This window comes from Acomys russatus, chromosome 17, assembly GCF_903995435.1.
Source record: "Acomys russatus chromosome 17, mAcoRus1.1, whole genome shotgun sequence".
NCBI lineage: Eukaryota > Metazoa > Chordata > Mammalia > Rodentia > Muridae > Acomys > Acomys russatus.
Window position 1 is genome coordinate 195,274 of NC_067153.1, and position 23,021 is coordinate 218,294.

The 23,021-nt window shown below is 38.6% G+C and overlaps 2 pseudogenes; one reads left to right on the plus strand and one right to left on the minus strand.

The window, feature by feature from the left end:
* Positions 1–2,257: 2,257 nt before the first annotated feature.
* Positions 2,258–19,865, minus strand: LOC127201779 (syndecan-2-like; annotated as a pseudogene).
* LOC127201901 (uncharacterized) lies at positions 19,816–19,964 on the plus strand (annotated as a pseudogene).
* The last annotated feature ends 3,057 nt before the right edge of the window (positions 19,965–23,021 follow it).

Here is a 23,021-nt window from a genome sequence, read left to right on the forward strand (position 1 = left end):
AACTGAGCAGGAAGCATACAGAAAATTGTATGTGAGTCTATACAATGATTTACTTTCGGCATGACAGACTTTATTTTGGCACTTTAACAAATTTGCTTTACAGCAGTGACAAAATATTGCCAGAATTTATTTCCTGGCAGAGATCCCAAGCAGGTTATTCTACAAGTAGAATTTCACTGTTTTGCACGGTTAGAGGTATTCTCAGCCTCGGTAATTGAGGGACCATGTACAGTTTTGGAAGGGCTTATCATTTCTTTTTAGTCATTCTAAACAAGGTGAATTACATATGTAATTGGACAGGAATTTAGGAATTAAGGCCATTACAATTCATATGCAACACTGCTCCAAGTGTTACTTTAATTTTGTTTGAACAAGTTCTGTGACAAGTCCAGGGAAAGTTCTCAACTGAAATAGTCAAACTTTATTAAAAGTAAATTTTGTGCAGGAAAAGTTGCTGTGTTTGCTGTCTTCTTTCTTATCCCCTGGCTCACTGTTTAAAAATAAGGTTAATGGTAAAATAGAGAATAGGTCAGGAAAAGGAAATGCTCTGTACAGTGAGTACCAACCAGGGTACTCCTGTCCCTCCATTTCTTCCTCTGGCTTTACTTTCCTAGGAACATCCATACTAATTAACAAGGCTGCCATTTAACACCCAGAGCCTCCCTACCCTTCCCCCCATTGCCCCATGTAGTGACTGTGCTGTTTCTCAAAGGGTTTTTCTGCCAATCTCCAGGGGAGTTTTCACAAAGAAATGATTCTATAGGACTGACCCAGATACCTACTTCCAGAAAGGTCCCCTCACTTCTTTGGAATTTATACTTCTAAGAGTAAATTACAAAGGACGACATCTGTGTCAATATTCCCAGTAGCTATGCTATAAAGATTTCAAAGCCTGAAATCCCCTGGCAGGCTTCCTATCCCTATACTTAGACACATGCAGGATGACAATACACTTCTAGCCAATTCAGAGGTGGATCTGGTAATAAACAGCTTCTCTGAGGGGCTCTTTGGTCTTGACTTATGGACACTGGAATACTCAGAAATCCAACCCACACCTTCACTGAGAGCAGACGGTCAGTCATAGCAAAGGGGAGATGTACATTTAAGAAATGTACAAAATTTATAACAGTGACATTTTCAATATTAGACCACATGATTTATTCAGTAGTTTGTACCCAAATTACAATTTACATCTGTCCATAAGACTACAAACATTACCATTAAAACTGTCAATGCTTATAAAATACCAATTAAAAAACTGAATATATACACGCACACACACACACACACACACACACACACACACACACACACACACGTATGCTCTTTAACACCAGTCTGCAACAAGTCACATAGGGACTTCAAATGTTTAAAGAGATGTTTACAACTTAAATAAATTTTTAAGAAAAAAACTGATCTTTTTTCTTTAAACTCTTGTACGTCCAGATTGCAAGAAATTAACAAGTACAGTGGCCAAAGACTATGCAGCAACTTCTCAAAATACTGTTAGCATATTTGCTTTTGCTGAGGCTTGTCAGTTATATCAAATCCTCACAAAAGAAGATCTGATTAGATACCTAGAACTAAACAGTTTTGTGGTAATAATCCAATTTTACACATTAATTTCTTGTTGCATATCTGCCTGCAGCTACAGGTAGTGAAAAATAAAGCAAGTGTAAAATGCATAGTCTGACACGTAAAAAATTACAGAAAGTAGAAGTTAAGGTTTACATATTTGAAAAAGATCAAATATACACTAAACTTCCATTATGATAGTCATTCAAAGCTAAATTGCCCCATTACACCTACAAAAGGCACAAAGTTTTATTTTTAAGGAAGGGGACAAGAAGGGACAGTGGAGGAGTGGGATATGAGATAAATTAACAATGACCGACATGGTAGGTCATCTGAGACATGCTGACGAGGGGAACAGTAGTCATCTTTGATCCAGGGGACAAACATATTCATTTTGTATTTGCACATAGATGTTCAAATCAATTTCATGAATGTCAAGGGTTTTCAAAACATAATATTTGCCACTGCCTTTCATAGAACACTACAGATGTTACATTTTTACTTTCATGTTGTTCTAAAGAAGTAAATGATGTTTTAAATAACAATGGGATATTTATCATTAAAGGGCCAGTATGGCTCTGTAATGGACAAAACTAATAACAAAAATCTTCATTATTCTATTCCAAAGCTTTATTTTTAAAAGTTCAGTGATCTTCCTAATAGAGACACCAAGTGGGAGCTCTTATCCATAAAACTCCTTAGTAGGTGCCTTCTGATAAGCTGCTCTGGAAGATTTCCTTTCTCCAAGGTCATAGCTTCCTTCATCTTTCTTCCTCATGTGGTACACCAACAGCAGAATGAGGAAAATGGCAAAGAGAAAGCCGATCACTCCACCAGCGATGACAGCTGAAACAGAAAGAAAGAGTCCTTTGTATCAGGTTCAAGGTTTGCAGGAAATTGTGTGGACAATTACAACCTAGTGACATTTTAATAAAAGGTTTAATTTGGGAACCCAAGTTTTAAAAAGAAAAATCTGCATTCAATAGTGTCATTCCTCAGAAAGGTATGTATTAGGCCACTCAAAGGCCTCCATAAGGTATGTATTAGGCCACTCAAAGGCCTCCATAAGAAAAATCCAGCGGTAACTTCAACTAATTCTCCACATTCAAAAGCACAGGCCTTGTGTTCAGTTCTTGCATTTTACAGTGTCATCTTCTAACCACAATGAAGGCACAAAACATGATATAGTAGTTTTAAAATATGAATAATAAGTACAAAAAGCATGCAAATGTGTACCTAATCTTGAATTTGAGGGGACCCTTATATAAATTAGGTATTAAATCTTATAAATCTTCATTTTTCTTTTTAAAACAAGTATCAATACAGGTTTCAGTGGGTATCTGTTAGCAGAAATATCTTGGACCAGAAGTGTTGTTTTTAAAGATGTATTTATTTTTCATGTATACAGTGTACCACCTGCATGTGTTCCTGCCATCCAGATCTCATAGATGGTTGTGAGTCACCATGCAGTTGCAGGGAATTGAACTCTGGACCTGTGGAAGAGGAGCAAGTGCCTCTGAGCCATCTCTTCAGCCCTGGAATGAGACAAAAGTGATCAAGTCCAAGTGTAAACATCAAATCCATTCATATTTTCATAGATATTTATAAACATAGCTCAAAGAAAAACACAAGTTAACAAATAATTCCATTCATGAGACAAAGTTTGTGTACTGTGTCTCTTTTGGGGGTACAACCCATCCTGAAATCAGGAAGTAGAACTTCCCAATTGTAGCACCATGTCAGGCTTTAACAAGCTTTGGCTGTTTGGAATATTGCAGATGCTCAGACCAATGATGCTCAACCTGTACTTTCATCAGGTGAATTCCAATTAGAGGCAAAATTCTAATGTTGGCAGCATCAGCATTTGTGCATGTTCCTTCTCTGATGTGGGTTTGGAACTCTGAAGACTGGCATCTGCCTGGCCAAAGGACAGAGATGCCTTGTCACCACATCCAACAGTTCTGGGCTGATGAATCTTACTACTCAAATTTGAAGTCCTTGATGTGATAGATTGTAGCTTGAAATTGTTTCGTACTTTAGCCTTTAGCTGGCTCAATGGAAGACCAGAGGAGTTAACAGAATATAGACAAAGTAGTCCTCGCCTTTCACCTGTCATTCTGAAATAAAAAGCCTAGAGATTGCTTCTGGGAGGCCACTAATTAACTGCAAGCCTTACTTTGGCCACTGAACATCACTTATCCCAAGCAGCAGGCCTCTTTAAGTTCCTTCCCATTTGACCCTGTTGGCAACTCACCTGCTTGGACTTCTGTCCTTTTAAACAGATTGTCTGAATGTTTCTCTGTGTACACATCTGTGCTTTTTACCGCAGGGCCCAGCTTCTCTTCTGCCTCAGAAATGTCAACTTCTGCCTTGTCAATTTCTTCAGGTGACTGGTGTGGTGAAGAAAGGAAATATAAATATCCCTCTTTATAAATGTATTAAGAAGAAGAAATAATCTAAGTATATCCCTAATTTTGTTTCTTTTATAAACAAGTTTAGTAAATAGTAGAAACAATAATTTGCATGATATTTGTATGCCAATGGTAGAGTACCCAGTATGGACCCATGTAGCTTGTGGTTCTGGTATCATGGAAGCAAAGATGGGTAGTTAATGCATTTATAAGAATGATGTGCATAGTTATTTTACTGACAATTCTCAGAGTCTTTACTTTCTGAGCTGGGAAGATGGCTCTGTCCATCAAGTTCTTGTTTGTTTGGAGTCACATGAATCTTATGGCTTTGGCCATCACTACTGATGGGAAAACATTGTCAACTCTGTTAAGAGTTTCTATTACCATGAACAAACTCCATGACCAGAAAGCAAGTTGAGGATAAAAGGGTTTATTTGGTTTACATGTCCATGCTGTTCATTATTGAAGGAAATGAGGACAGGAACTCAAACAAGGCAGGATCCTAGAGGTAGGAACTGATTCAGAATCCATAGCAGGGTGGCTTGCTTCCCCTGGACTGCTCTGTTTGCATTCTTATAGAACCCAGGACCACTAGCCCAAGGATGGCACCACCCACAATGGGCTAGTCCTTCCCCCATTGGTCACTAATTGAGATCATGTCTTTAAGCTGGATCTCATGGAGGCATTTCCTCAACTTATGCTCCTTTCTCTCTGATGATTCTTGCTTGTGTCAAGTTGACATAAAACAGGACAATACAAACTTTAAAGTCGGTTGGTAATGAGCCCCCACCTATCCAAACCTATTCTTATCCCTTTTAAGAATGCCTAGCTATCTTAACCAGAGTAATGTTCCATGTGTCATTCAGTTGCTTCGTGGATGTTGGAGTTCTTCTGAGTCAAGAAGACAAAAGAACAAAGAAAAAAGTTCATTTTCTTGGGCAGCCTCAAAATCATTTTTATGTTTAGGAAGAACCTAGACAATGTGGATTTGCTTAAACTCTAGTGATTATGGGAATCCATAGGTCCCCATCTCATTGATCAGAACACATGAAACTTCCACCAAATACAGGAAGTAATAACATTGATAGTCATTACTTTTCCAAGCTACAAGAATCCTTGTGCTTCATAACTCCTAAGCTGCCATGATTTCCATAAATTATAATTCTTACTGCTGCATAAACAGAAAATGGTTTACTGTTTTCTTTGTGAGTAAAGAAGAAAACATGGGCGGCTCTCATAAGTCATGCTGTGTCCAAGTAAAGCAGATGAGAGAAGCCTGTTGGCAGTGCTTTGCAGGTTCTCTCCATTTTCTTTGTACAGAATTCCCATCTCTAACTGGTTGCCTGGTGCCGTGGGCAGCAGATCAGAGAATGGCTTATCGAAGTCCTCATCGAGGAAGCACATGCTTCACTGCTCATTAGGATTGCTTTGTTTGCTATGCAGTTAAAAGTTATGAAATGGGAGTGAAAAATCAAGCAGGTCAGATGATACTCATGTGTGTGAGTGCAGGGAAAGATGTGAGTGAACACTGCAGGAAATATGAAAGACACTGAGGCTTTGACTCCAAATTTATGTAATCCTATCATGTTTACTCCATTATTTTTAAAAATTGATTTACCTTCATTTTATATGCATTGGTGTTTTGCCTACATGTATGTCTATGTGAGAGTGTCAGATTTTGGAGTTACAGACAGTTGTGAGCTGCAATGTGGGTGCTGGGATTTGAACATGAGACCTCTGGAAAAAGAGAAGTTAGTGCCCTCAACTGCTGAGCCATCTCTGTCTCTAGAGCTCCTCTTTACTCCAGTATTAAGACAAGCCACATGGTTTTACCTCCTTTTATTTTTAAGTCCATAAAATCATTTAAGAGTTGACTTGCTCACTTCCCTTCAATTGATCTTCTGAATAAGAAGGGGACAAAGAATTAATTCAAGGGATGATCTAGAAAGTTGTCCATAGCAATGGCACTTAAAGCAGTGGGCAGTCAGTATGTAAGTCACAAGGTGCTCTGGGCAGAGTACTCATTTGTAAACTGAAATGCTCAACTGAACAGAAGAAGCAGAGACTATGTGAGGAATAAGCCACTGCCCAATACAGAGCTGATGTGACATGCCTCTCAAAAATATGTCTATCCAATTATGAGAAGGGAGCACAGATAACTAACTGAAACCAACTCAAAGCTTAATGAATCCATGTCTGGATGTCTAGAGGCTGTGAAAATCCAGTGGGGAAAAAGACTAGGTTCCACGAAAACAAGGACAGGCTCTGTTCACTCTTCAGTCATATATCTGAACAACAATCTAGAGAGAATAACTATACCCATTACAATAACACCCCTGTAAGACCTATTCAAAAGCAGACTCTTCACAAAGGGTAACTAGAGGCAAGGTTTAACCTACCTGTACCATGTAACTATAACACAGAAAATGGCATTGTTTTTGTTATTATTCATGTTCAGGCTCTTCATCATTGGCACCTAGAACCATGTGTTGGACACAATGTTTGTTGACATGGGAAGAAAAAAATATGACATAAGCTAGATAGACTAAGAGTCGGCTTCATAACTGGGCTAACGAAATTCCACAAGGACCAGTGCCTTGGTAAAAACAGTGTATTTCTAAGGAAGATGCCTATTAGGTGATAAGAACAGTAAGCAGGTCAACTGCAAAATATTGCTAAGGAGCAAAGAGCCATTTACAGCAAGAGAATGAAAGGGCTATTTGTCCCAATATAATTTCAAGTGGAGCCTCTCAAGAAAACTGTTCTGTGCAGTCAAAAGACAGTGGTATTTACAAATACATGTTAATGCAATGCCATGCCAAAGCACCTTGGTCTGAGCAGGAGTAATGCTTTGTGTCTTCAGAGTCATTCACCAACTATCCACTCTCAACCAGTGAAGGTCACCAGAAGCTACCTCCCAACATCAGAGACACTAAAATGACAAGAGGACAGTGAAAGAATGCAAACAAAAACCATAACAGTTTGGAATCTTCAGATCCCAGCAATCCCAATTAAAGCAATCCGGAGAACCCAAAAACAATGGAAACACAAGAAAATGACCTCAAGTCCTTAGTAAGCAAGATGATAATGGAAGAAAGGAATAAAATCTGTAAACAACTGCGGGAGGAGGCAACCAAGCAGGTGGAGGACATAAAAGAGTCATATAGAAAGGCACTGGAAGAATTTCAGGAAAATCCAAACAGACAGATGAAGGAAAACAATAAAACACTTCAAGATCTGAGGACGAAAATGGAATTTGTGATAAAGGAACACACAGAAGAAAAACATGACTGAGAGACCATAGAGAAGAATCAGCCAACAAACAGATGGCCTTCTCAAACAGAATCCAGGAAATGGAGGAACGAATTTCTGGACTTGAAGATACAATTGTAGAACTTGAAACAACCATTAAAGAAAATGCAAAATCAGAAAAATTCCTAACACAGAACATCCAAGAAATCAAGGACACCATGAAAAGAAGAAATCTGAGAATAATTGGCATTGAGGAAAGAGAAGACACCCAACTCCAAGTCCCAGAAAATATCTTCAACGAAATTACAGAAGAAAAATTTCCTAATCTGAAGAAGGAGACGCATATGAACATACAAGAGGCCTACAGAACACCAAATAGAATAAGCCAAAAAATAAAATCTTCCCACCACATAATAATAAAAACACAAAATATACAGACCAAAGAAAAATATTAAAAGCTGCAAGGGAAAAAGGCAGAGTAACATACAATGGCAAACCTATCAGAATTACACCCTACTTCTCAGCTGAGACCATGAAAAATAGAAGGGCCTGGACAGAGGTCCTGCAAATCCTACAAGACCACAGATACCAGGTTAGGCTACTGAACCCTGAAAAACTATCAATAACCATTCGTGGAGAAAACAAAATATTCCATGTCAGGAACAAATTCAACCAATACCTATCCACAAATCCAGCATTACAGAAGCTACTAGAAGGAAAACTCCACCACACATGAATGAGTTACAAGCAAAACTACACAGGAAATAAATAACTAGACCATCACAAAATCACAACCTCACAAACTCTCAACTTTAACAAACATCAAAATGAAAGGATTTAACAGTCACTGATCATTAATATCTCTCAACATCAATGATCTCAATTCTCCAATAAAAAAGACATAGACTAACAAAATGGATGCATAAACAAGACCCAACATTCTTATGCATTCAAAAAACACATCTCACCCACAAGGACAAGCATTACCTCAGGGTAAAAGGCTGGGAAAAAATATTCCAAGCTAATGGTCACAGGAAGCAAGCTGGTGTAGCCATCCTAATATTTAATAAAATAGACTTTCAACCAAAATTAATCAAAAGGGATGAGGAAGAACACTTCCTATTCATCAAGGATAAAATGAACCAAGATGACATCACAATTCTGAACATCTATGTTCCAAATACAAGGGCACCCACATTTGTAAAAGAACTATTAACAAAGCTTAAACCACTCATTGATCCACACACATTAATAGTGGGAGATTTCAACACTCCACTTTCACTGAAGTATAGGTCATTGAAATAGAAACTAACCCGAGAATTAACATCACTAATCAATGCCATGAATCAAATGGATCTAACAGATGTGTACAGAACTTTCCATCCAAACACAAAAGACTATACTTTCTTCTCAGCACCCCATGGAACTTTCTCCAAAATTGATCACATAGTAGGTCAAAAAGCAAGCCTCAACAGATACAAGAAGATTGAATAATACCTTGTATCTTATCAGATCAACATGGTCTAAGGCGGGACTTCAACAAAAACAGAAATAAGAAAAAGCCCACTCACACATGGAAACTAAACAACTTTCTACTTAATGACACGTGGGTAATGGAAGAAATAAAAGACTTCCTGAAATTCAATGAAAATGATGGAACAACATACTCAAATTTATAGGATACGTTGAAAGCAGTGCTAAGAGGAAAATTCATAGCACTAAGTGCCTTTAAAGAGAAAATTGAAATATCGCACACAAGCAACTTAACAATACATCTGGAAGCCCCAGAAAAGAAAGAAGCAGAAACACCCAAGAGGAGTAGATGTCTAGAAATAATCAAACTCAGGGCTGAAATCAATAAATTAGAAACAAAAAGAACAATTCAAAGAATCAACAAAAGCGGGAGCTGGTTTTTTGAGAAAATCAACAAAATAGACAAACCATTAGCCAAACTAATTAAAAGGCAGAGGAACAGTATCCAAATCAACAAAATCAGAAATGAAAAGGGTGACATAACAACAAATACAGAAGAAATACAAAGAATCATAAGATCCTACTTTAAAGGCATATATGCCACAAAATTTGAAAATCTAAGGGAAATGGACAATTTTCTTGATCAATTCCACTTGCCAAAATTGAATCAAGATCAGATAAACAAATTAAACAGCCCTATTTCACCTATAGAAATAGGAGCAATCATTGATAGTCTCCCAATCAAAAAAAGCCCAGGGCCAGATGGTTTCAGCACAGAATTCTATCAGACCTTCAAAGAGGAGGTAATACTGAAACTCTTCAAACTACTCCAAAAGATAAAGTGGAGGGAATATTACCAAATTCTTTCTATGATGCCACAGTCATGTTGATACCTAAACCCCACAAAGACCCAACAAAAAGGAGAACTTCAGACGAATTTCTCTTATGAACATAGATGCAAAGATACTCAATAAAATACTCACAAAATGAATACAAGAACATATCACTCATCATGACGAGGTAGGCTTCATACCAGGCATGCAGGAATGGTTTAATATATGGAAATCCATCAATGTAATCCACCATATACACAAACTGAAAGAAAACAAAACCACATGATCATCTCCTTAGATGCAGAAAAGGCATTTGGCAAAATCCAACACCCATTCATGTTTAAAGTGTTGGGAAGATTGGGGATACAAGACACTTTCCTAAACATAATAAAGACTATATACAGTAAGCCAATAGCCAACATTAAATTAAATGGAGAGATACTCAAGGAAATTCCACTAAAATCAGGGACCAGACAAGGCTTCCCACTATCTCCATATCTCTTCAATACAGTTCTTGAAGTCCTAGCAAGAGCAATAAGAAAACACAAGGAGATCAAGGGGATCCAAATGGGAAAGGAAGAAGCCAAATTATCCCTATTTGCAGATGATATGATAGTTTACATAAGTGACCCCCAAAATTCCACCAGAGAACTACTTCAGCTGATAAACACATTCAGCAAACTGGTTGGTTACAAAATTAACTTAAAAAAAATCAGTAGCCTTCCTATATACAAATGACAATTATACAGAGGAAGAAAGTAGGATATCTACACCCTTCACATTAGCCAAAAGCAATTTAAAATACCTAGGAGTAACTCTAACCAAGCAAGTGAAGGACTTATTTGAAAAAAACTTTAAGTCCCTGAAGAAAGAGATTGGAGGTGACTTGAGAAGATGGAGGGATCTCCCTTGTTCATGGATCAGGAGAATTAACATAGTAAAAATGGCCATCTTACTAAAAGCAATTTACAGATTCAATGCAATCCCTATCAAAATACCTACACAATTTTTTAAAGACATTGAAAGGTCAATTCTCAACTTTATATGGAAAGACAAAAAATCCAGAATAGCTAAAACAATCTTATACAATAAAAGATCCTCAGGAGGAATCTCCATACCTGCTCTCAAGCTGTACTATAGAGTAATAGTAATTAAAACAGCATGGTATTGGCATAGGAATAGGCTGGTTGATCAGTGAAATCGAATTGAAGATGCAGATATGAATCCACACACATATAGTCACCTGATTTTTGACAAAGAAGCCAAATCTATTCAATGGAAAAACAATAGCATCTTCAACAAATGGTGCTGGGCTACTGAATTTCTACAAATAGAAAAATGCATTTAGACCCATACTTGTCACCATGCACAAAACTCAAGTCCAAGTGGATTAAAGAACTCAATATAAAACCAGAGACACTAAATCAGTTAGAAGAAAAAGTGGGGAAGAGCCTGGAACACATTGGCAAAGGAGACAACTTTCTGAACAGCCCAGGTCTTAAGGTCAAAAATTAATAAATGGGACCTCATGAGGCTGAGAAGCTTCTGTAAGGCAGGAGACACTGTCAACAGAACAAAGCGACAGCCTATAGACTGGGAAATGATCTTCACCAACCCTTCATCTGACAAAGGTTAAATATCCAAAATATATAAAGAACTCAAGAAATTAAACACCACCAAATCAAATAATCCAATTGAGAAATGGGGCTCAGAATTAAACAGAGAATTCTCAACAGAGGAATATCAAATGGCTGAGAAACACTTAAGGAAATGCTCAACGTCTTTAGTCATTAGAGAAATGCAAATCAAAACAACTCTGAGATTCTATCTTACACCCACCAGAATGGCTAAGATAACAAATTTATGTGACAGCACATGCTGACGAGGATGTGGAGAAAGAAGAACACTCCTTCATTGCTGGTGAGAATGCAGACTAGTGCAGCCACTTTGGAAATCTGTCTGGCATTATCTTAGAAAACTGGGAATAGGGCTTCCTCAAGACCCAGCTATTGCACTCCTTGGAATATACCCAGAAGATGCTCCAGCATACCACAGGGACATATGCTCAACCATATTTATAGCAGCCTTATTCGTAATAGCCAGAACATGGAAACAGCCTAAATATCCCTCAGTAGAAGAATGGATAAAGAAACTATGGTACATTTACATTATGGAATACTACTCAGCCATTAAAAACAAGGAATTTCCAAAATTTGTGGACAAATATATTGAACTAGAAATGATCATAATGAGTGAGTTAACTCAGAAGCAGAAAGACTCAAATGGTGTATACTCACTTATAACTGGACACAAGCCCAAGGGACAGGTCCCATGAAAGTCTTCACTCACCAGGAAACTGGGACAGAGGGGAGGACATCCTATTGGGACTCTAGGTGAGAAAAATATAGGTGATAGGGAAATAGATGGATCCAGAGGGTTCTAGAAACCTACAAGAAGAACACTATGATGGGTGGAACTGGGCTCAGGGGTTCTGCTTGATCTAAGGCACCAACCAAGGACAACACATGCAGTCATCATCAAACCCCTACCCTAATCTAGCCAAGGAACAGTACATTCTCCAAAGTTAAGTGGAGACTGGGGACTGGCTTTCACATGATCTCTTGTGCCCCATATTTGGCCATGTCCCCTTGTTGAGGAGGGCCAATGGCACCCAGAGGAAGGATAGCAGACTACCAAGAAGAGACTTGACACCCTAGTATCATATTCAGGGGAGGAGGTCCCCCTCAGTAACAGTCATAAAGAAGGGAAATGTGGTGAAAGCAGGAGGGAGGGAAGAATGGGAAGATGCATGGGATGGAATAGCAAATGAGATGTAATATGAATTATTTTATTTTTCAATAAAAATGTGTTTAAAAAATGAAGCCTCAAGGAAGATCAGTCATTGGAGATCAGTCTCCTGTGCAGAATGCTTTGACCATGACCCTTCCTGTGTCTCTTTTATTAAATGACCACCATGAGGCACTCAAAGCATGATGTTTTGCCCAGGTATAGACTCAAAAGGAACAGTCCAATCAATCATGGACTAAACTTTCAAAACTGTGAGCCCAAATATAATTTCCTATTCTTTAAGGTGCTAATTTCAGATATTTTGTTGGGCTAACAGAAATGTGACCAACACATTCCTATCACAATTGGACACTGTGATAGGAATGTCTACTTGACACATCCTGTATGTTTGAGGGTTTATAGCTTCCTAATTTTCTCCTGCATTCATGCACATTATAAACATATATTCATTTTCCTCCACCGAAACAGCAGATAGCAAGTGTTCTTTATGGCTCAGCTTCAGCATTATAATTTTTAAAAATTTATTTATTTATTTATTTATGTGTGTGTGTGTGTGTGTGTGTGTGTGTGTGTGATAACTAACAATGGTTCCAAATTCATAGATGAAAATACTGTCCCCAATGCAATACTAAGAATAAAGGACATTAAAGAGATGACTAGATAATAAGGCTTCTATCTGTTCTTGTGAATGGATTAGCCACTTAAAAAAGAAGCCAGTGTGAATTTGTTTTCATAGTCTATCAAATGAAAATACAGCAAGAAGGTATTGCCTTTGAAGCAAAAAGCAAACACTCACACATAAAACATCTGCTGGTCCCTTGATTTTGACTTCCCAGCCTACACAACTGTGACCGCTATATTGATGCTGTTTTGTAAGTTACTTGTGCTTCTAAAGTATGTTATTATACTATCCCAAATGGACCAAGATAATTTAGAATGTGTTTTACAAATAAAATGTTTTCATGGATGTAATTTCATGGGAACAGAAGTAAAGGACTATCTTCTTTATCTCTTCATTTTTCCAATACATTTTAAATTTCTATAACTGGAGTTCTACTCTTATAAATGTTCCTGTTTTACAGAGTCCTGTTATTGATTCACCTTTAAAGCATCTCTTCACCTCTTGGCATTAGTTTCTCTGTACATTTTCTTTCCTTTGAGCTTCTGATTTCTCTTGATTTTTGAGGCTTTCAGGTTATATCCAGCTCAAATCCTCTTAATTTTTTTCCTTAAATGCATGGTGTTTTCAGCAATGGGGACTTAACTTAAACTTCTAGGGCACAACCAAGAGTTATAGCCTATATTGTTCTGGGAGTCTTTTGGACTTCCCTAATCAATGCCATGCTTTATTTGCAATAATTAACCTTTGAGGGTTAGCCTATGATGAAGAGAAGAGTCTAGTCTATTCTTTCTTAAAGAGATTTTCAACTACTCACCGTGCAGTGAAAACCATCACCTTCACCCTTCTGCAATGCTGTGGTTTGTCCTCCTGCTTCCCAGTGCTGGACAACTCAGTCTTTTCATGTCTGCCAAGACTGGTAACACACACCCATGTGCTTCTCAACTTTAAGACTTTTGTTGGAGCTGCTCTCTTACATTTCTGGTGAGTTCATGTCCAATTCTTTTAATATCACTTTATCTTGCATATGGCAGGTTTTTCTGCTCAATTTGGCATCTTTGTTTGTTCATTTGTTTGCTTTGTTTTTTTGAGACAGGTTTATCTGTATAGCCTTGGCTGTCCTAGATTGGCTTTGTAGACAAGGCTGGCCCTGTACTCAAAAAGATCCACCTGCCTTGGCCTCCCAAGTACTGGGATTTGAGGTGTGTGCCACTGCACCCAGCTTCAATTTGTCATCTTTAATGAGAATTCTATCATCTATTTCCATTGGGTAGTACCTTCTGTTGTCACCAGTCACATGGTATTCTAATGATTATCATTTTTATATTTCTAGATTTCACTGAATGAATTTTTGCTCTCTTAGGGGTAGAAAACTTTTTTCTCTGTGTTTTTAGTTTAGCTCTTGGGATAGAGGGCTTCACAAATGTTTGTGAAGACTCTCAGTTGTTGGTTTCCATTCAGAATCCAAATTTGTATATTGTGGGTCCCTTCTCTTTGCTGGAATGTATTCTCTGGGTCTTTAGACATTCTGTTCCAAGCCATTTGCTTTTCTACTGAGAACCATGAGAAGGACTAGGCCAGGGGGTACAGTGAGCAAAACACTGAGGGATTTCAGTGTTTCCAGCTGGGACTGGTCATCTGTGAGGCAGAACCTCTTAATGGTAGAACAGTGTTTTACAACACAAGAGACAAAACAGCAAGGGGCTGAAAGACAAGCCCTTCTCTCAAGCCCCACTTCCTGGTCCATTCCTTTCTGACAGCCTTTTGGGTTGACATGAGAGCCAGCTCCTTAATCTGTCTGCACCTTGGATTTTCCCAGGTGAAAGAGGACATATAATAGAACCAGGGATATCTTTATAACAGAGTTGTTACATGGATGTGACATTACCCAGCACCAAGTGCTTCACAAATTTTAGTTACACACACTACTACAATGAAAAAAAAATACCCACAGTGCAGCTCAGTGTAATTTCTAAAGTCAAGAACAATCTGTTTCTGTTTTTTTTTTTAACAGCAAAAATAATCCTAGAGCTAGATTTGTGACTGAAGAAATTTGTCCACATTTAAGTCTTATCTCCTTCTAGTCCACTTGATGAGTGAGTTCATGGCATCAAATATGATACTCTAGTTAACTAGATGAGGCATAGAGGCTTGTGCTCCTGTTTCCCTTATACTAAATGTAAACACAATCTTGGGAGAAGTCAAAAAAATACGTTGGGCAACCTCTACAGATCCTTGACAACCTTTGAATACTAAGATCACTGAGGAAATAGGGAGGACCACAAACACCCATATTTATTATTTCTGAGGACATTTTGAAATGACAGTTACAAGGCATTTTTGAGGTGCTAAACAAAAGAGGTGCCATGAATGAAAGATATTAATAGTGTTGTGGGTTACAGAGAGCAACTCTTTCACACTCATTGTGCCTGTGTGAGATGTATCACACTCCCTTGAATAACTAGGGATATTTTTACAGCAGGACATGGTGGAATCTCATTGTTACTAGGTCACCTACTGCCTGTCATTATTTCTGACTGGCAATTTTCAAACTCAAGCCCTCTTATAAGTGTAGCTCCTCACCAGGAACAATTGACTTTCATTTGTTCTAGAGCATTCTGAAACCTATGTCAACTTCACTGTCACATATTTATATTCAGCATAATAACTATTATCATAGTTAAATCTAATCTGAAGTAGATACTCCAAGAAAGAAATGTTTTCTTACATGATACCGGCCAGACATTTCTGGCTTGTTCACTGACTAAATATTCAGCTCTTCCTTTTTCTCAGCTTCTTAGAATCCATTCCTGGCAAATGTGAAACATTTCCAGGTAAGATATACTAGGAAATGTATCCAGGCTCATTGACTCCTCCTTGTATCTACATTTTCTGCAATATGATCATAGCTCCCACCATTAAGTGGTGCAACCTGGAGCTGGAAACATTTGTCAGTGATATACATGCATGGGGCCCTGGTGTTATGGTTTGTGTATGAAATGTTCCTCCACAAACTCATGTATTCAGCCCTAGGTCCCTACATAGTGATGCTATTTTGCATGGCATTAAAACCTTTAAGCTGCAGGGGATGTTGGTGATAGGGCATGTCTTGGGAAATCATACCTTGTCATCACTGCCTTCCATATTATCTGCTTTTTGCAAACTATGAGGTAAATGACATCCTCCATTACACATTCTATTTGCTTTGTCCTAATAAGCACAGAGGGCCAAACAAATCATCTGAAACCATGATTCTCAGTCACAGAATCACTCTAACATCAACACACACACACACACACACACACACACACACACACACAGAGAGAGAGAGAGAGAGAGAGAGAGAGAGAGAGAGAGAGAGAGAGAGAAATAATGCTGTGACAAGCTGTAAGTCTAGAATTAGATATCTGCTTCACTTTGAAAAAAAAATGGCTGGCCACCTGGAGAATGAAGAGCCCTGTGGAGTAAAGCCAAGTCTGCTCAGTTTTCGCAGACCCAGGATAGAGGTAAACCAAGCTTCAGCTGAAAATACAGGAGGGTCCAGCCCCTAAATGGCAAATCTCCAGAATAATGCATGAAACAAATGCCTGTTGCTGCAAGCTATTGAGTGTTGGGATAGTCTGTTAGGCAGCATTGCAGATAATTAATACACCAAAGAAATCAAAGCTGTGAATCCACCTTTATGTTACAACATACTTAGGAGCAACATACTTTAGAAGCCTCTAAATTTTGGGATTTGTGTAATCTTAAGATAAGCAGTCATTTTATGAAACTGATATTTGAAGGATTTCTTGTGGTTATGACCATAGTCTGAAATTTTTAACAATATTTAAGGCTAATACCTCAACTCTTTTTATCCCTAAAAACAGTTTGTGTCATTGTGTTGGTTTGAATATAATACAGTCCCCACAGACTCTGGTGTTTGAATGATTGGCCACAGGGAGTGGCTAGGAAGTGTGGCCTTGTTGAAGGAAGTGTGGCTTTGTTGAAGAAAGTGTGTCTGTAGAGGTGGGACTTGGAAGTCCTGTGTGCTCAATTTATGCTCAGGCTGTGCTCAATGTGGTACACAGTCTCCTTTTGCTGTCTGTTAATCCAGATGTAGAACTCTCAGCTCCTTCTCTAGCACCATGCCTGCCTGCGCTCTGCCATGCTTCCCACCATGATGATAGTGGAATAAACCTCTGAAACTTGAAGCCAGCCCCAACTACATGTTTGCCTTTATAAGAGTTGCCATAGTCACGGTGCCTCTTTGCAGCAACAGAACCTTAATTAGTTGGTAAATATAGTTATTTAAATTCAAAGTTCTCATAGCACAAGTTACCCAGACCTAGACATTGTACTCCAAATTATGCTGATGACTGTGACAAATGCCATGTTTGTTATGATAGAAGGCACAACAGAATGTGTCCTTGCTGAGTTATAGAGAATGGCAGCCAGCAGGAAGCCTTATCGGAGCCAGAAGCAGAAGAATAGTCATCATCATCAATAGGATAAATTCCCAAAGCTTGTTCAATGGAGCCATTGTCAAAGTACATGTCCTTATCAGATGTCAGCGCTGCTCTCTGACAAAGGAAAAACAAGCAACTCAGGATGGTCAGAATAAAAAAGGCTCTCTTATATCCCTTGGATGGAGATGCCTGGTGGCACTCAGAGGAAGGATAATAGGTCATCAAGAAGAGACTCGATACCCTATGAGCATATACAGGGGGAGGAGGTCTCCCTCAGTCACAGACATAGGGGAGGGGAATGGGGGGAAGTGAGAGGGAGGGAGGAATGGGAGAATACAAGGGATGGGCTAACAACTGAGATGTAATTTGAATAAATTAATAATTAAAAATAAATAAATAAAAAGAAAGGCTCTCCTTTCTCTACTGTACAAACTTTTTCACATATTACACTGAAGACCTGAACTCCTATGGATGTGCTCTGAATCCTCATAGCTAGCCATCCCTTATCCAGGATGGTCTAACAATCTATAGGAAACCAAAGACTGCCCTGCCCAGCCCTGACAAACACACACTCATGTCCCCAAGGAAGCTCATGTGTCCTAATCTTACAGAATGATGACAACACAGCCACCCAAGTTCTGGAACAGGCTTACTTCATGACACTCCACTAAATTTGTCTGAGTATCTGTTTTCCCACATTAATAAACTATCTCAAACATTCTGAGTACGGGAGCAGCGTATTCCCCCTCCAGACCAAAGGAATAAGACAGCGGAAGCCATACAGCATCTTGCATGCAATCCACTGTTCTACTCTGTACCTGTTTCCTCTGAGGAGAACAAGTAGCCAGAGGAGCCCTACTAAATACTGGACCCTAGGTGGCAGAGCTTGGATGAATATAGATAAAGGAAGACAGTGTCTGCTTAGCCATTATAGGAAGCAGCTGCTTTCCAAAGGCACTCATCCCCATGACTGCCAGCTTAGAAAGCCCAAGTCCTCTCAGCATATGCCTAAAGGAAAGAATAAGAAGACAAATAACTAAAATCAGGACAACATGCCTCCACCAGAAAGCCCAGACAACAACAGAAACTCTAATACAGCCAAATCTCAGAAAAATGACATCAAAACTATGCTTATACAGTTATTTCAGAATTATAAAAAGGAAATGAATACATCCTTCTAAGAATTCCAGGAAAATACAAACAAAGAGTAGAGGCCATCCAGGACAAACAAGAACCTACAATCAAACAGGTGAAAGAAATGATTAAAAGGGTTCAATATATGAAAACATAATTAGACAGCATTAAAAAAATCTCAAGCTTAGAAAACTCTCAAAATGGAACAATTAAAGAAGGAAGTAGGAATCCAACAGACAAGTATAACCAACAAAATCCAGCATATGGAGGAGAGAATCTCAGGGCTTGAAGTACAATAGAAGAAATTGAGACATTAAGATAGAAAAATTTGTGACACAAAGCATCCAATAAATCAAGGACACCATGAGAGGGAATAACCTCAGGATTATAGGAATAGATGAAAAGGGGGATGCAAACTCCCAAGGACCAGAAAATGTTTTCAAGAAAATCATAGAAGAAAATTTCCCCAACCTAAAAAAAAGAGATATCCTTGAACATTCAAGAGGCCTACAGAACACCAAATAGACTAGGCCAGAAAAGAAATTCCTCCCACAACATAATAATCAAAACACTAAATCTGCAGAACAAAGAAAAGATATTAAAGGCAGCCAAGGAAAAGGGCTAAGCAGCATAAAAAGGCAGATCCATCAGAAATACACCTCGATTTTCATCAGAGACCATCTATCTCCATATATTAAACTCCTATCTCCATATCTATGAAAGAAAGATAGAAGAAAAGAGACATCGCTGAGTACAAGTTCATTTTCTCTCTGAATAAGATCAATAACTTGTAAGTAACTCCAAGTGAAAACAATCATCTGTGTCCCAAGAGAGCAAATATAAACAAAGAAAACAAGTTACCTGCTTATTTTGCAATTTGAATTTTCACCCAATTGTAGTCCCCTCCCTCGTCACCTCCCTCCATTACCCCCTCTTCCTTCCTTCCCTAACATCTTATGTCTACCTATAAGGTCTCATCTGTAATACGTGTGTCTTCTTCCTCTGTGGTCTGGCAGGACCATTTTGGCAGAGGGGAAGTGATTGAGGTTGGAAGGCCAAAGTCTATATCAGAAGTAGTCCATACTCTCTTTATTGTGGGACCTACAAGGAGACTGTGCTGCCTATCTTCTATATCTGAGCAAAAGGTCTAGGTCCACATCATACATGGTCTTTGGTTAGTACATGAATCTCTGTTTTATAATATGGTTATCCTGTATCAGGTGGCTAATATCTACTTATACTTGAGTATAAACCATGCATATATACTTACCTGGCAGGGGAGATAGCATGATCGCGAAGGTGATTTTCCCATGGTGAGGCTTATCCATTGCACTCCGGATGTGCTGACCCAAATGCAGAAAACCCGACTGCATAATTTGTGGTAGTGGGGGACTATGTTCATGCTCTCCCCTGTAAAAAAAAAAAAAACATGGATATTTTTCTGGGTTACGTCACTCAGGATGATTGTCTCTAGTTCCATTAGTTTACCAGCAAATTTTAAAAATGTCCTTGTTTTTGATAGCTAAATAGTATTCCATTGCGTAAATGATCCATAGTTTCTTTTTTTATTAATTTATTCATATTACATCTCGATTGTTAGCCCTTCCCCTGTTTCCTCCCATTCTTCCCTCCCTCCCATTTCTCCTCTTCTCCCCTCCCCTATGTCTGTGACTGAGGGAGACCTCCTCCCCCTATATATGCTCTCAGAATATCAAGTCTCCTCTTGGTAACTAGCTATCCTTCCTCTGAGTGCCACCAGGTCTCCCCATCCGGGGGACATGGTCAGAAAAGGGGCACCAGAGTTTGTGTGAGAGTCAGATCTCACTCTCCACTCAACGGTGGAGAATATCATGTTTGTCGGCTAGGTCTTGGTAGGGGTTCGAAGCTTACTGTCTATATTCTCCTTGGCTGGTGCCTTAATTTAAGGAGGACCCCAGGATCCAGATCTGCCTGTCATAAAGTTCTTCTTGTAGGTTTCCAGGACCCTGTGGGTCCTACTATTTCCTCTTTCTTCCATGCTACTCTTGCCTAAAGTCTCAATTGGATATCCTCTCCTCTGATCCACTTTCTTGGTAAGTAAAGATTTTCATGGTACCTATCCCTTGGACTACTGTTTTGATATCAGTGAGTATATACCGTTTGTCTCTTTTTGCTTCTGGGTGAACTCACTCATTATGATAATTTCTAGATCAATCCATTTGTCCACAAATTTCGGGAATTCTCGTTTTTAATAGCTGAGTAGTATTCCATCATGTAAATATACCACAGTTTCTTAGTCCATTCTTCTACTGAGGGACACTTAGGCTGTTTCCATGTTCTTTCTATTATGTATAGAGCAGCTATGAACGTGGTTGAGCATATGTCCCTGTTATGTGGTAGGGCATTTTCTGGGTATATTCCAAGGAGTGGGATGGCTGGGTCTTCAGGAAGCCCTATTCCCATTTTTCTGAGAAAGTGCCAGATAGCTTTCCAAAGTGGTTGTACTAGTTTGCATTCCCACCAGCAATGAAGGAGTGTTCCTCTCTCTCCACATCCTTGCCAACATGTGGTGTCATTGAGTTTTTGATCTTAGCCATTCTGATGGGTGTAAGATGGAATCTCAGTGTCATTTTGATTTGCATTTCTCTGATGACTAACGAGGATGAGCATTTCTTTAGGTGTTTCTCAGCCATTTGATATTCCTCTGTTGAGAATTCTCTGTTAAGTTCCAAGCCCCATTTTGCAATTGGGTTGTTTGATTTGTGGTGTTTAATTCTTGAGTTCTTTATATATTTTGGATATTAAACCTTTGTCAGATGAAGGGTTGGTGAAGATCTTTTCCCATTCTGTAGGCTGTTGTTTTGTTCTCTTGACAGTGTCTCCTGCCTTACAGAAGCTTCTCAGCCTCATGAGGTCCCATTTATTAAATGTTGACATTAAGGCCTGGGCTGTTGGTGTACTGTTCAGGAAGTTGTTTCCTGTGCCTATGTGTCCCAGGCTCTTCCCCACTTTTTCCTCTAACTGAATTAATGTCTCTGGTTTTAAGTTGAGGTCTTTAATCCACTTGGACTTGAGTTTTGTGCATGGTGACAAATAAGGGTCTAATTGCATTTTTCTACATGTAGACATCCACTTAGACCAACACCATTTGTTGAAGATGCTAACCTTTTTCCATTGAATAGATTTGGCTTTTTTGTCAAAAATCAAGTGAGCAAATGTGTGTGGATTCATCTCTGGGTCTTCAATTCTATTCCATTGATCCACCAGTCTATTGCTTTGCCAGTATCATGCTGTTTTAATTACTGTTGCTCTGTAGTACAGCTTGAGATCAGGTATGGAGATTTCTCCAGAGGATCTTTTGTTGTATAGGATTGTTTTTGCTATTCTGGGTTTTTTATTTCTCCATATGAATTTGAGAATTGATCTTTCAATATCTTCAAAGTATTTTGTAGGTATTTTGATAGGGATTGCGTTGAATCTGTAAATTGCTTTTGGTAAGATAGCCATTTTTACTATGTTGATTCTCCCGATCCACGAACAAGGTAAATCCCTCCATCTTCTCATGTCATCTTCAATCTCTTTCTTCAGAGGTTTGAAGTTTTTTTTCGAATAAGTCCTTCACTTGCTTGGTTAAAGTTACTCCTAGATATTTTATATTGTTTGTGGCTATCGTGAAGAGAGTAGTTTTCTTAATTTCTTCCTCTGCCTGTTTGTCATTTGTATACAGGAAAGCTACTGACTTTTTTGAGTTTATTTTGTATCCTGCCAATTTGCTGAAGGTGTTTATCAGCTGTAGGAGTTCTCTGGTGGAATTTTGCAGGTCACTTATATACACTATCATATCATCTGCAAATAAGGATAATTTGACTTCTTCCTTTCCCATTTGGATCCCCTTGATCTCCTTTTGTTGTCTTATTGTTCTAGCTAGAACTTCAAGAACTACATTGAAGGAATAAGGGGACAGGGGGCAGCCTTGTCTGGTTCCCGATTTTAGAGGCATTTCCTTGAGTATCTCTCCATTTAATTTAATGTTGGCTGTTGGTTTGCTGTATATGGCCTTTATTATGTTTAGATAAGTGCCTTGTATTCCCAATCTCTCCAGAACTTTGAACATAAATGGGTGTTGGATTTTGTCAAATGCTTTCTCTGCATCTAAAGAGATGATCATGTGGTTTTTCTCTTTCAGTTTGTTTATATGGTGGATTACATTGATGGATTTCCATATGTTAAACCATCCCTGCATGCCTGGAATGAAACCTACCTGGTCATGGTGAATGATGTCTTTGATATGCTGTTGTATTCACTTTGCGAGAATTTTGTTGAGTATTTTTGCATCAATGTTCATAAGAGAAATCGGTCTGAAATTCTTTTTTTGTTGGATATTTGTGAGGTTTAGGTATCAATGTGACTGTGGTCTCATAGAAGGAATTTGGTAATATTCCGTCCATTTCTATCTTTTGGAATAGCTTGAATAGTATCGGTATTAGCT